The following is a 12,262-nucleotide window of genomic DNA, read 5'->3' on the forward strand; positions in this document are numbered from 1 at the left end:
TCCTGTCAGACCTTTCCTCCAGAATTTCTAGGTCCTTCTGGATGGCAGTCCTACCTTGGCAGGGGTTAATTAGTCCTCTCACCTGCAGCCCTTAGGGACAGGTACTCCTGTGTGTCCTTCACGTCACTGATAACTATGTAATGACATATCCTTTATCCTTAAAGATGTAAAGATGTATTCCTGGGAAATGACACTTCCTTTTGGCATTTAGATAGAGTGGAGCCCTGTAACCACTACCCTCTTAGCCCAACCATCCAACCAGTTGCACACATATCTAGTTTCCACCAATCCAATCTGTTATATGCCAACTCAGACAGGAGAATGTTGTGGGAATAAGCATAGAAAGCCTTGCAAAAGCTAAGATAAGTACCATCCACTGGTCCTTCCATTTTTCTCTCATCCATATATTCAGTCAGTTCATCACAGAGGACAATCAAATTGATCAGGCTAGATTTACCCTTAGTAAATTCATGTAGATTGTTCCCACGCATTCTGCTGTCCTTCATATGACTCAGAATGTATTCCAAGAAGAGTCAGCCTAGGATTCTCCCAGGGCAGAAGCTAGACTGACTGATATATAGCACTTGGATCAAGCAAATAATCTTGTGTGCTGGTGTTAATTCAACAGGTCTGAATTTAGATGCTTTCCATCTTAAATCTTAATTGCATTAATGAAAGAACAGCTAAAGATTCTGTTAGAGTATCTGGTGTACTGGATACCAAGCCCAGAAAAATAGATCAACAGATTAATGTAATTTCCTCTAGTTTGTCAACAGTCCTTGATTTTCTCCAGTACAAATGTATGCTCTGTGGCATAGTTTCTCTTAGCTACCCTAGATTTTATACACACACACACACATACACATATATATATGAATATGTGTGTGTATATATATATATATATCTCATATCGATAACGTGAGTGATAGTGGATCTACAAATGCCTCTGGGTATTTTGAGTATTTCACAAGAATTTTTCCCATCCCAACTGTGTAAATAGGTATATTACTGTGTAAATAAGTACATGGGTCGTGTGGACTATACGTACCATTCTCTGGTATATTGTTATCACTACAATAATTAATGTAAAGTGATATCAGCATAATCTATGAAGGGTCTTGTTTCTGACAAAATGGTTTGATGCCTTTGGATCCCTATTACTGATTGCTTGTGAATTTGCTGTTTCTGGGAGGGAACAGTGTAATCTACTCTATATTGACATTCTGTGATGAAAACACATGAAATATAGAATTACAGTGAAGAAAGGAGGTTTTTTTCCACTTAATTCCATTTTCTCCACAAAACTCTTCATATAGTCTAAAAATGTTCTAAGGTAGATGAATCAAAATTTGAGAAGATTTATTTTTTTTTCTTTAACAATTTTGGTGAACTACATTTGTTTCTTAAAACCATATATTCTGAAAAAGATTTTCTTTTCATACAGCTTGCTGTTACCTCAGCTCATTTCACATGGAGTCAGACTACTTTTCAACAGTTTGTACCTGTAACATTGTACAGTAATGCCACCACTGACGTCAGATTTATAAGCCTGAACCATGTTTCTTTCAAAACTATTGATATACTATAAATGCAGATGACTGGTATTGTTGCAATATATTAAAAGCAAATAAAATATATTGGAAACTGATGATTATTTTTCTCTTAGGATTCTTGAGTTAGGTGCTTTATTCTTTCATGAACCATACAAAAAATGTATGGCTCCAAGTTCATCAAAGTTTTATTAAATGAGCACCTTAAAGTCATGCTTAGCAACAAAATTCATTTAAATATCCAAACACAGATCTAAGTATACAGTATAATAAATTTAATATTTTAAATTCTGGCTGTGGCTTCTAGACATCTGTTATTTTCTTTGCTGTGAGGGAGTGAGCTGTTAACAGACAAACTCTTTGCATATTTTAATCTGCTTATGGTAGGAGCTTGATTAAAGGAGGGGAGAAAAGGAGCATATACTGTTTGGGCAGCATCCTGCTTCTGGAACAGGATGATGGAGCTTTGTGTTGAAAGCAGAACAAAGATGCTTATGCGAATATGCTATGCACAAACGCTGCCACTGAGCTCTGTGCTGAGGAAGCTCTTAGCCATAATCCATAATCCATCTATCCCCATCCTCTACCTGTTCTCAAAATGGCACATAATATAGCAATGTTTCTAAAACTAGGCATACGGACAGCAATCTCCTGAGTATTTTACACTGGAAAGAAGAATCTCAGTGTTAGAGTCTTTCAGTTTGACATCTTTTACACTGATCTTTCACAGCTCAGCTGTACTGAGTTGGCTTTCACCTGTGCTTTCCTAAGGCAAATGAAATGTTTAATGAAGGGGTTAATTTTTCTTCCTGTGTTGTAAGACTTCCAGATTTTTCTTTGGAGTTTAAAAGCTATGTCAATGGAGTTGTCATTCCAAACTGCAAATGAACTTGTGGGACCTTTTCCATTTCAATAGGTACTGAAGTTGAACCCTACTCTAAGCACAGCAGAAGAGAACAGTAAAGGCCTCAGTTAAGTGAATATATGGAAGTTCTGCACAACATAAAAAATGTCTTTTTAATTGTGATCATATTTTTTGCAGCAATATTTTTTTATACGACCCTGTGTAACTGAGAGTGCTTCAAAGCAATTTTAAGGCAATATGGTGCTTCAAAACCAGCTCTCCGCCCCATACCACAAGATGTAACATTTTATTGCAAGGCCTATTAAAATTTCGTGTTGTACTGGAATGATTTATCACAATTAAGTAACTACTCACTGTATTACAGTGTTTTGATTCATATTTAGTAACTTGAGGCTCAAATGTACTGGGACTGAATTCCTTCCCTGGGAGAAAAAGAATCTCTTGAAATCAGTGTTTTAAAGGGAAAGCAATACATTAGACACAGGGAACTAAAGACAGTACTTGGCATGTGCTATTGTGAAGCTGGCATTTGGAAAGGTATTTATAAAGTTGACTACTGGATGTGAATTTAAAGGCTAATACATAAGATGCTATGCCTCTGAGGAATATATTTTTCCAAAGTTCCAGAAAAGTTGTTGGAGTTTTTTTGGTTTTGGGAGTATATGAAGAGAATTGAATGGATTATTTAGAATACAATGTCATTTAAGAGAAACAAAACTATATCAAAATGAAATTTTACTTATGAATGCCTTTTTATCACAACTTAGTACGGTATAAATGTGTACTTATTGCATTATATGATAAAAAATTGCATTTCACTTGTACACTGGATGCTCATCTAAATTTTCAAACTCTTTTATTAAACAAAAAATTGGAGTGTCAATGAATTTTGGAAATGTGCAAATTCAAAACACTTAAATGCCTTTTGTGGTGTTGTGAAGCTAATTTATAGAGAGCAGGTACCATTTATGCTGAGGAAACCACGTTCAGTGCGCTAGGTGAATTAAGGAATCTGCCTTTAAGAAACCTCTCTATAAACAAAATCATGCTGGCGTGGTTTTCATGATTCCTAAAATAAAGAGGATTCCAAGAATTTCTAATACTTGTGTCTTATGAAAACTAAACCCTTTAAATGCACATTTTAGAATGGAAGAATGGATATATGTACAAAAGAAAAAAAAATGCTGGTAAATGTTTTTAGTTTTCAAACTTCAATGGATTTATTACATAAAATTATCAGTGATATGCTTAATCTCATCTACATTGTCTAAAACACCCTTTAAAGCTAGTCTTTTAGTGCCATATTTCAACAAAGTGAATATAAATAGAAATTAATGTCATTATAATTAAACATCAAATCAGGTTCCCAGCTGAAGTTCTGAAGCTTATCTGACCACCCAAGACTTGGTGAAGATGGAAATTGGTAGCGCATAGAAATCTCTCATTAAACACACTGGGAACCTGTCCGTGACAGTTCGATCAGCTCCCTAGTTGTGTCTTGCTAAACGGTAGACACTGGCACCAAGGCATTAATTTCCATGGCATTGCTACTCCGGTCCCTCATTTTTTCTTTCTGAGTAAATCTGCAAACTCCTACAGGCCCCAGCTGGGTTGTTGCTACCCTCAGAGAGGTTCCGAAACAGGTGCTGAAGGAAAGCACCCTTTCAGGGCCCCAGGGCAGCGCTCGGCGGAGCGAGGTTCGCCAGGGTGCCTCGGCCGGCTGGAGGCTGGCGGGCCGGGCACGGCGGGCCGGCCTTGCCGGGGGACAGCGGCTGCCGGGGACCGGACGGTGCCGCGGCGGGGAGCGCAGCCTCTCGCAGCTCCCCGAGGCGCGGGCTCCGGCGGCGCAGTGCCCGCGCACCTGCGTGGGAGCCGCTCCGCGGCAGCCCCGGCCGGGCAGGTACGCGCGGGCGGGCGGCGCTCGGCCCCTCCGCGGCCCCGCGGCTGCGCCCGCGGCCACGGCCCCGCTACCCCGCATCGGGCGGCAGGGAGGGCGACCGGCAGCCCTGGGCGGTCGCCACCGGCGGGGAGACCCTGTAAACTTTGGCTAAGTGTTGCGCGGGCTCGGCGCGGGGCAGCGGGCGGAGAAAGGCTAGCGGAGCTTTGCGGAGCGGTGCGCGGGTCCTGCCGCACCGCCGCCCCAGCGCGGAGCGGGCGCGGAGTCGGCGGGCGGCGCCCGGGGGATGCGGGCGCTGGACAACAGGTACCGCAGCTGCGCGGGGGCGGGAGGGCTGCGCAGGGGGCGTCTGTGTGTGTGAATGAGAGCGTCTGTGTGTGTGTGTGTGTCTCGCTTCTCCCCTCCCCCTGCCGCCCGGCCGGGAAGGGGGTGGGAGATGTGCTGGCGCACCGCCGCTTAAAACCGCGCCGCCCGGAGGCGCCTGCCCGTTCCCGAGAGGAGGGCGGCTGCCGGCTCCGCGCTCTGCCGCGGAGGGCGCCCAGAAGCGCGGCCGAGGGCGGCGGTGACCCCGCGGGGCCGGGCCGGGCGCGCCGGGCTGCGGCAGCCGGCGGCGGGGCGGGGCGGGGGCTGGCGGCGGTGTCGCCGCCGTGGCTGGCGGTGGCCCGGCTGGATGGCCGGTCCGCGGCTGCCCAGGGCGCCGGGCTCTCTCGCATCCCGGGGCCGAGCGCTCCCTCCCGCATCGCACTGCAGTAAGTTCGCGAGGCGCTGGGCGGCCGGAGTGGTGGGAGCCGCGGAACTGCGGGGGCCGTGATGCGCGGCTGTGTGTCTGGGCGTCGTGCAGGGGCTAAGCTGAAAGTTGTAGCCAGCCGTGTTGTGTTGAATTCTTCACGGGGCTTCGCTTTGGTTTCCAGTTGCTGCCAATTTGTCTCGGCGATCTCTATCACTTTGCTCCACCTCAGTCAGTGTCCTGATGCTGCCCCCGATAGCCGGGCTCAAAGCGGTGATGTGCTGAGGCATCCAGTGTGGATGCGAGCACAGCGAGGGCAGGAAAACAAAAGATGCAGCTGCAAACTTAGCCTTTAAAGGCTGGTGCTCTTAAACTTTACGTGTTGATGTTACAAACTCATTCTTGTGTTTAGGGTTTGTTTTGTTTTGGGGTTTTTGTTTGTTTGGTTGTTTATGCTTGTTTGTTTTGTGGCCCAGTGTTGTCCTGATTCTTTTTTAAGAGCGATTTTATTTGTCAGAAGTGAATGTAATTACATTTTTCATTGTGAGTGTCCTGTTTTGGAGATGGATTAAAGGTTTTCTCATCAGATTACTGTATCATAGATATTACTTTTTCATAGCTAAACAAGCAGATTGTAGGGTCTTCAGTTCTTCATTGTTTGACTGTTTTTCTACAAATTTAGGTAGAACTTTATTAGTTTTCAAAATCAGGTTTATAGAGTTGATGTAAATTTAGAAATATTTAAATTTAGAAATTTATAAAACCCTATCATAAAAAAGGCAATGCCACAGGATGGGGAAAACAGCAATTGTAGCAGGAGATGCAGTCTTTTAAGTTTTTATAAAAGCTACTTGGCATTTCCCACTCCCATTTAGGTTAAATGACCTAATGTAGCAAGGTAATAGTTTTTCTTTGCACTTGAATGGTATGATGCACGTATTTGGAAAGTCATTATGCGTCCGGAAAAAAAATCCATACCAAGAACCTAATATGCATTCCCAAATGACGGGACTTGTGCTATGCTTTATGGATAACACGACAGGAAATAAGTCCCTTGTTTCTCCCCAGAGTGGTAATCCAGTATTGCTCAGAGCCTGAAATGTCTATCTGGTACAGGAGGAAAACAAGCATCAAGAAACATGGGCCATCACAAAGCAGCACTTTCCTCCTGGGGCTTCTCTTGTCTCTCGTTCATTTGTCAAGGTAGAAGGACTTTGTTGTTTATCATGGCAGGGAAGGCATGGAACAATTATTCAACAGTCTGAAATGTTTGTGGAATGATATGTTTTATGCTGTGGATTTGAAATCTTTGGGTCCAGTTGTGTTTATCTAATTTAGGGGCCTGTGAGCATCAGAAGCTGCTGTTCTTATGCAGGTTTAGGAAAAAATCCCTTTCTTACATTTTTTAAGGAAGAAGTATATGTGAATTGTTATGTACTAGCTGAAATCATCTTTTCTAAACACCTATAGGTGTCTTGAACAGCATTCAGTAGTAATGCATGAATGAACAGATGCTTTTTAAGAGTTCATGCAGTATGAAAGTAATAAAGTGAATTGTTTTAAAGAGCACTAGATATTAGGGTTTTACTTCTAAGGAGGTTCTGCACTGATTCTGCTATGGAACTGTCAATCAGGTGTCACTGTAGGATTGGTCTAGGTACCTCTTCCTGAGGAATGAGATCACTGGAACAGGCACAAAGAGAATGATTAAGGGAGTTGTAGGAAACCTGTTAGAGCAGCATTTTGATAAATTTTGATAATTTTGATTAAGCAGAATGTAAACAGCACACTTGGGAGTAAAGGTAGTAATAGGTTAATACTGGAAAACCTCTGTCAGTTGGCTGGATAGCTGGAGTGGGCTGCTTTTGTTTTGTGTGTGCATGTCAGCAGTGCTGAGTTCTTGTGAATGACACATATAGAATGAAAGATAATAGCCTGAAGTCATGCTTTATATTTAATGTAATAAAAACTAGCAGCATATTGCATAGAACCATGGAATATCTCAAGTTTTAAGTGATCCATAAAGATCGCTGAGTCCAATGATCCCTTCTCCTCACAGCACTACCTAAAACTAAACTGTGTGACTAAGAGCATTGCCCGGACGCTCCTTGAGTATAGATAATATATGATGTTTCATTCTCTTTGAATTGTTACGACCTTTATTAGATCATTGATAAGTTAAGCTTTCTGCATGCAATTTTAACAAGTCTTTCTAGGCCTTGGTAAAAAGTGGATGATGAAATATTTTCATCTGTATCGTGAATTATGAAAGAGTGGTGACAATTAGAAGGGAGTGCATTATGGAAACAAGTGGTCTTGTTTTGTGGTTTGGTGTGCTGGATCAAGAGAATTTCAGCCAGACTTCTACCTGTGGAAAGGAGAAGGTACTTGTGAAAGACATTTATGTTTATTTTAAGGTTATGATGAAGTTCTCCCAGTCAGATCTGGGAGACATCAATCCCTTGCAGTGCTGAGGAAGAAAAGGATGCTGGCCTCCTGGAAGCTCCCTACAGCTTGCTGCTATCAAGTAAAGTTTGCAACCTGCTTCAGGAATTCCCAGCTCAGCTTTGCGTTACTGTCTAAAGTGAAAAAGATATGAAGAATATGGACTACACCTTGCTCTGGATGTAATTCCCATTTTTTTTTTTTACACTTGTGTAGATTAGGTTCCAAGTGTTATTCTGAAAGAATTCTAGCATTTCACATCCAGTTTAATCAATAGAAGCTGGTATAAAAGGTTCAAAACAATCATTTTGTGACAAGAATTCTACGTAAAGGATCTCTTGACCTTCAGTTGTGAGTTTCTTCAGTCAGTTTATTGTTTCCTGTGGCACTTAAAAAATACTTAGGAACAGTAATGGAAGACTTAAGACAATTACTTGTCCATAATTTTAGTTTTTCATAACAGTACTTTATTAATAATTTTCTCTTTGGGGATTACTTTTATAGCTAAACCAGTAAATTGTCAGTACTGGAAAGCTGAAGAAATGACATGCTGGGTCCCACTGAGAAGAGTTTGATGCTTGTAGTTATTTTTAATACCTTGCCTAAAAGAGTGAAAAAAAGTTAAAAATTTGGGATTTGAAACTGATATCTTGATTTTTGTCAATGTGACCTAGTTTTCAGTACACTAACAATGCTCTTGCTAGGGATAGAAATGATCTGATGCAGGTATTTAGGCTAATTTAGGAAGCTGAGAAGTAAATATTTATTTATTTAGTTGGAATTGAGATCATTAACTGTCCCCAAACACTTTGTAAAACAGCTTTATGCAATGTAGAACACATTTTCTTTTTTAATTGTTTCTGAAGAAAATAAAAGTCTTCTCTGATGAACGTTTGCAGCAGTTTAGCCCTGAAGGGATATAGTTAGTTTGCCAAAAGTTTAAAGGCTTAACAAATGTAAGTATTTGGAGGCTGTTTAATTATTTCTTGTCCTACCCCTTAATACAAGTTTGGAATGTGAATGTACAACTCTGACACTGTTGTTTTACTTTAAACAATTGTTTTAAAAGTAAATAAAACAAAGAAAAGCAGAGTTGTAGACATGTTTGTCAGTTCAGTGTTACTAATTAGAATACCGATTCTGTGGAGCAATTAGTTTTTTATTTTTAGATGTTTGTTGTTTACCATAGTAAATAATGGCTAAAATGACCTCTAGATACTTGTTTTTTCTCTACTGAGGATTTTAGGAATGACTTTTTTATGGTGGCAGAAATACCTAGTTAATAAAAATGCCATGAATTATTTAATTATCTTTAGGTTGATTTTCAGCCACATTTTGGTTACTTGGTTTGAAATTGTTGGATTTTTTTTTTCATTAGACATTCAATGAGATGTCTAGTGCTCAGTAGCTGTAATAAGAAGCTCACTCTCTAGTCCTTGCAGTAGTAACAATCTCAATAGAGATGTGATGAAAATGTTCACGAAAGTTTATGCTTGTACATCCAAATCTGAGAGCTTTCTACTGTGACATGGTGCTTTGCTTGCCTTTTGGATTCCTGGTGGATATTACAAAGCATTCCCATGTATTGTTGGTTTAGTCAGGGAATGGGGAGAACTCACACAGTTACTAGAAACGTCTTTCTTTTCTCCTTTGTCTTTTAGAGCATATTGTTTAAAGTAAAAGCAATGAGTCAAATTTTTTCTCTTTGGTCTAAATTTTTCTCTGGGTGGACACTTCTGATTTATACACTGGTTTGAGTTTGGAAATTACCTGAACACAATCCTGAATGCTCTTGAAGTGGCTTTTCTATGCAGTGACATATTTGTACGTTTGTCGTCTTAGAGGACTGATAAGCTAAATGTAAGTGAAACAGAGGAATGACAAATAGTAAGGCAGCTGTATCAGCCTAGGAGAAAATCTCAGGTGCTGTGAAATCAACAAATTTTGCTGTCTTGTCTTATGAAAGGAAAAGTAGAGTTGTCTTCTAAATCTAGACTATGAAGATTATGGCCTAGACATATCTCCATCCTGAGACTCAAGGTCTGCTGCTGTTTTTGCCTCTTCAGTTGTGGATTTTCTCCTGTTTCCTGCATGAATTTATGAATTAATCAAGTGAATGGGGGGGAATATTATGCCAGAAATAGGTTTTAAGAAAGGAAGAAGGAAAAAAAAGAATAAAGAAAAAAAAAGAGATAACGTTTCTAGCCAAAAAATTGATATTGAAGGAGATGAAAACTGAAAGATATGTGATTACAAACTGGAATAACTTAAGCAAACAAAAGGAAATATAATGCTTACCTCTTTTTTTCTTCTTCAATTCTTCTTAGTCTTCAATGAAAACCTTTTTCTAAAATTCAAAAGAGTTCTGTGAAAAAGTTTAGTTTTAGATATTTAAAACTTGATTTAATCTCCTTTCTGTAACTAGAATGCTGTTTTTGTACACCCCTAGAATATTTTACTCAATATCTTTATTTTTTCTATCTCTTTAGATTTTGATAAAAATCTAAATGGCCATCATTAAGAAATAAAGCATTAAAATGTTAAAAGTATACATTAATGTGTCTGTTCTGTCGTCTATTCAATATCTAAATACCATCTGGTTACCTTCTGTCGCTCCTATTATTACTAATGGAAAGTCAAAAGCACCTGCTGGGGGAATTTTTAATTTTAAGATGAGCATCCTTTATAGGTCAGTTGAAGCACATTCTGGATGTATCCAGGTTTCTCAATTCATTATAAAGGGTGCCTGGCTGGTGTGACTTGTTCGCAGTTTAAAATCTAATTTTAAGACATCCGTCTTTGTGTGAGATAAATTATACCCTTGGATATTTTCTCAGCTAGGAGAGTAAGGAAGAATTGAACTCCTAGGAAAGTATCAAGTCTTCTCCATGCATTATTGAATATAAACACGAAGTAAAACAGTGGTTCATTAGAATGGGCCACATACCAGAAGTTAAATATCAAAGGACCTATTTTTAAACATATCTAAATAAACAAGTAGTTGGGAGCATTTCTATTTCTCTTCAAGTCCCAAAAACATGACTATGGTGTGTTTTTACCAAAAATTCTGTCGTAATTTGTTATTGATATATTACAGCAATGCTTTTTAATGAAAAATAAAATTACAGGCTTTTCTGAAAATTCTGGATTTGCTTTGAAACTCTGAAGCCTTAGGCATTTATGTTTGCTCCACATGTCACACACATTGAAAAACTACTGCATCTGTGATAAGGTTTATCTTAATGTACTGTTGTAAATTTAAAATTGTGTAGTACTGCAGCCACTTCTGCTCAGGAAGTACAGTGGGTCATTTTATCTGTTTTTACTTTAAAAGCACCAATGAAGATGTTTGTGTTTAAACAGCCTGACAGCTTCTATGTCAAGGAATTCAAACCTTCTAAACCATATGATCTCATATAACAGAGATATAAAAATTTGCACTTTCCTTTGTTAGGCTTAGTGCTGTTGACACAACTTATTTCATAGAAGTAGAATGGCTGGAGGAATCCTGGGAAACCTCATAGCTTTGAATATTGGATGTTACAAACAGTATAGTACTGTAAGAAGAATGATATTTTACTTCCTCTTTCAATTTAAAATGCCAAGTGGTTATTTTGTTTTCCTCACATTGTAAAATATGTTCAGTTATGAAATGTTTTGCTTTTGTAAATTCAAAGTAGTTCCTCATAGAAAAGCTTTATGTTGTGTCTCAGACTGTTTCCTATAAATACTCACCCAGAAGCTAAGAGAACAGCTTACATGAGAGTTCAGTGTATTTTTCTATGCTGTATTGCACAGCACACAGTACAGTATGTGATTTTTACATATCTCTGTTGGTGCTGAGCAGAAGAGTCTTGATGAAGATCCATTACTTACATCTAGTTGCTTATTTAGTGAACAAGGAGTTGTTCAAGTCCCTTTTAAGAATTTCTGTGTGTTCTTATTTAGGTCTGATGAGCTAATCAAGTCAGGGTAGGTCATCTGTCAATGACAGAAGAATTTGTAGAATCATTCAGATACAGTTTTCCAGCTAACAGGAACATACTCAGTCATATTTCAGTGTACTTTAACAAACAGGTAGCTGTAAAGGAAACAATGGGGATATATGGGCCATAGAAAAAAATCTTACACTTTTAAGAACACTTCTTCAGGGTTTAGGCCATATTTCCTCTGACCTTGTCCAGTTCAGGGCATATTCCTGATAACTTTAGTCACTCAGTGAACCTTTTTCATTTTAGATCTTCTATTAGTGGCTCAGAATGCTGTCCATCTCAAGGAAGAGATGACCCTTTCAGTATCCTAATATGATAATATATTGCGGCAGTGAGTTCTGCATGATTAGTCCAGGACCCTAACTAAAAGGATAACAACTCCTATGGGGGTGGTGGAGTTATGTTTTCATCATCTAGAAACCTTGAAAGCTTCTTATGGATGAAAGTAATTCATCCATAATTCATCTACCAAGTTAAAGTAAAATTAAATAAAAGCATTGTTTTCAAAATCCAAAATAAACTACTGTGGAACATGGGCTTTTAATGAAAGCAGTTGTAGAACTGAGACATTCCTGCTTTGTTTATTTGTACTAAAATCAGATCAGAATCTGTGTATCCTGACAAATTACAACTCCTTGGATTTGCTGTTCAGTCAAGCTCCAGTTTGTCTTGCATTATTTACATTCTTGGCCGGTTTTCACTGGAGAGCATCACAAGCAGGGAAGGTTTTCCAGTTCTTGTTCATATTTCTTGTCATGTTCTGCAGTTTTCATTCAGATTCAAATG

At 39.4% G+C, this 12,262-nt stretch overlaps 1 protein-coding gene across 1 annotated transcript in view; it reads left to right on the forward strand.

Moving 5' to 3' along the window:
• The first annotated feature begins 4,827 nt into the window (after positions 1-4,827).
• The window catches only part of DGKB (diacylglycerol kinase beta), a 333,490-nt gene continuing 326,055 nt past the window's right edge, over positions 4,828-12,262 (forward strand). Inside the window, exon 1 of the mRNA XM_063411359.1 lies at positions 4,828-5,061. The gene's annotated coding sequence lies outside the window, so the exon portion shown is untranslated. The remainder of the gene's footprint in view (positions 5,062-12,262) is intronic.

The sequence above is a fragment of the Prinia subflava genome, chromosome 1 (assembly GCF_021018805.1).
Source record: "Prinia subflava isolate CZ2003 ecotype Zambia chromosome 1, Cam_Psub_1.2, whole genome shotgun sequence".
Taxonomy (NCBI): Eukaryota; Metazoa; Chordata; class Aves; order Passeriformes; family Cisticolidae; genus Prinia; species Prinia subflava.